This window comes from Syngnathus typhle, linkage group LG8 (genome assembly GCF_033458585.1).
Source record: "Syngnathus typhle isolate RoL2023-S1 ecotype Sweden linkage group LG8, RoL_Styp_1.0, whole genome shotgun sequence".
Taxonomy (NCBI): domain Eukaryota; kingdom Metazoa; phylum Chordata; class Actinopteri; order Syngnathiformes; family Syngnathidae; genus Syngnathus; species Syngnathus typhle.
Window position 1 is genome coordinate 12755143 of NC_083745.1, and position 2500 is coordinate 12757642.

Below are 2500 nucleotides of genomic sequence, written 5' to 3' on the forward strand. Positions count from 1 at the left end.
TACTTACTTACTTACTTACTTACTTACTTACTTACTTACTTACTTACTTACTTACTTACTTACTTACAACACCCATTACGTATGGCATTCGGAAACTGCAACCCGAGTTTAAACTCCGACATTGAAATTATAACCCGTGTTTCCAACCTATATTGGCGTCATCCGTAGCATTATATATAAAATGCACGATTTTGAGAGTGATCACGGTTTACGGCCATACTACCCTGAGAACTCCCGATCTCGTCCGATCTCGGAAGCTAAGCAGTGTCGGCCCTGGTTAGTACTTGAATGGGAAACCGCCTGGGAATACCGGGTGCTGTAAGCTTTATTTATTTATTTATTTATTTATTTATTTATTTATTTATTTATTTATTTATTTATTTATTTATTTATTTATTTATTTATTTATTTATTTATTTATTTATTTATTTATTTACTTATTTACTTACTTACTTACTTACTTACTTACTTACTTACTTACTTACTTAATCTATAAGTACTTACTTTACTATGTATCTATAAAATGCATGATTTTGAGAATGATCACGGCTTACGGCCATACTACCCTGAGAACGCCCGATCTCGTCCGATCTCGGAAGCTAAGCAGGGTCGGGCCTGGTTAGTACTTGGATGGGAGACCGCCTGGGAATACCAGGTGCTGTAAGCTTTATTTATTTATTTACTTACTTATTTATTTATTTATTTATTTATTTATTTATTTATTTATTTATTTATTTATTTATTTATTTATTTATTTATTTACCCCCCACTTCAATTGTTAAAGCAAATTTTGACAACACCCATTACGTATGGCATTCGGAAACTGCAAGCCGAGTTTAAACTCCGACATTGAAATTATAACCCGAGTTTCCAACCTATATTGTGTGGCGTCATCCGAAGCATTGTAGTTCACGTCTTTTACCGCTAGAGAGCAGACTATGTACAGTGAATAAAGAGGCTGGCTCCCTGTGAACTCAAAGCAGCAGTTTTTCTTTGTAAAAGAAACCAAAACAACACATTGCGCTTACATGTAGGGTTTTTCCACTTTTCATGACATATACAGAAAAATGCAGGTCGTAATGGCAAATTTGTGCTACCACATAAAAAGCTGTCAATAACTTTTCATGATAACCATGTTTCCATGAAATGCCCTTTCAGGGGCGATTGTATCTATAGAATGCATGATTTTGAGAGTGCTCACGGCTTACGGCCATACTACCCTGAGAACGCCCGATCTCGTCCGATCTCGGAAGCTGAGCAGGGTCGGGCCTGGTTAGTACTTGGATGGGAGACCGCCTGGGAATACCAGGTGCTGTAAGCTTTATTTATTTATTTATTTATTTATTTATTTATTTATTTATTTATTTATTTATTTATTTATTTATTTATTTACTTACTTACTTACTTACTTACTTACTTACTTACTTACTTACTTACTTACTTACTTACTTACTTACTTACTTACTTACTTACTTACTTACTTACTTACTTACTTACTTACTTACTTACTTACTTACTTACTTACTTACTTACTTACAACACCCATTACGTATGGCATTCGGAAACTGCAACCCGAGTTTAAACTCCGACATTGAAATTATAACCCGAGTTTCCAATGTGGCGTCATCCGTAGCATTATATATAAAATGCATGATTTTGAGAATGATCACGGCTTACGGCCATACTACCCTGAGAACGCCCGATCTCGTCCGATCTCGGAAGCTGAGCAGGGTCGGGCCTGGTTAATACTTGGATGGGAGACCGCCTGGGAATACCAGGTGCTGTAAGCTTTATTTATTTATTTATTTATTTATTTATTTATTTATTTATTTATTTATTTATTTATTTATTTATTTATTTACTTATTTATTTATTTATTTATTTATTTATTTATTTACTTACTTACTTACTTACTTACTTACTCATTTATTTATTTATTTATTTATTTATTTATTTTCCCCCCACTTCAATTGTTAAAGCAAATTTTGACAACACCCATTACGTATGGCATTCGGAAACTGCAACCCGAGTTTAAACTCCGACATTGAAATTATAACCAGAGTTTCCAACCTATATAGTGGCGTCATCCGTAGCATTATATATAAAATGCACGATTTTGAGTGTGATCACGGCTTACGGCCATACTACCCTGAGAACGCCCGATCTCGTCCGATCTCGGAAGCTGGGCAGGGTCGGGCCTGGTTAATACTTGGATGGGAGACCGCCTGGGAATACCAGGTGCTGTAAGCTTTATTTATTTATTTATTTATTTATTTACTTACTTACTTACTTTCTTACTTACTTACTTACTTACTTACTTACTTACTTACTTACTTACTTACTTACAACACCCATTACGTATGGCATTCGGAAACTGCAAACCGAGTTTAAACTCCGACATTGAAATTATAACCCGTGTTTCCAACCTATATTGGCGTCATCCGTAGCATTATATATAAAATGCACGATTTTGAGCGTGATCACGGTTTACGGCCATACT

The 2500-nt window shown here is 34.9% G+C and overlaps 6 non-coding genes across 6 annotated transcripts in view; all 6 read left to right on the forward strand.

Moving 5' to 3' along the window:
* The first annotated feature begins 206 nt into the window (after positions 1–206).
* Positions 207–325, forward strand: LOC133159143 (5S ribosomal RNA). Its single transcript, XR_009715649.1, has one exon. It is a non-coding gene; the product is annotated as a 5S ribosomal RNA (ribosomal RNA).
* Positions 326–548: 223 nt separating this feature from the next.
* On the forward strand, positions 549–667 carry LOC133158849 (5S ribosomal RNA). Its single transcript, XR_009715368.1, has one exon. It is a non-coding gene; the product is annotated as a 5S ribosomal RNA (ribosomal RNA).
* A 535-nt stretch (positions 668–1202) lies between these two features.
* On the forward strand, positions 1203–1321 carry LOC133158958 (5S ribosomal RNA). Its single transcript, XR_009715472.1, has one exon. It is a non-coding gene; the product is annotated as a 5S ribosomal RNA (ribosomal RNA).
* Positions 1322–1671: 350 nt separating this feature from the next.
* Positions 1672–1790, forward strand: LOC133159080 (5S ribosomal RNA). The gene has a single exon (XR_009715588.1). It is a non-coding gene; the product is annotated as a 5S ribosomal RNA (ribosomal RNA).
* Positions 1791–2131: 341 nt separating this feature from the next.
* LOC133159123 (5S ribosomal RNA) lies at positions 2132–2250 on the forward strand. The gene has a single exon (XR_009715629.1). It is a non-coding gene; the product is annotated as a 5S ribosomal RNA (ribosomal RNA).
* A 235-nt stretch (positions 2251–2485) lies between these two features.
* The window catches only part of LOC133159144 (5S ribosomal RNA), a 119-nt gene continuing 104 nt past the window's right edge, over positions 2486–2500 (forward strand). The window contains exon 1 of the ribosomal RNA XR_009715650.1: positions 2486–2500. This exon is cut by the window's right edge and continues 104 nt beyond it. This is a non-coding gene — a ribosomal RNA (5S ribosomal RNA).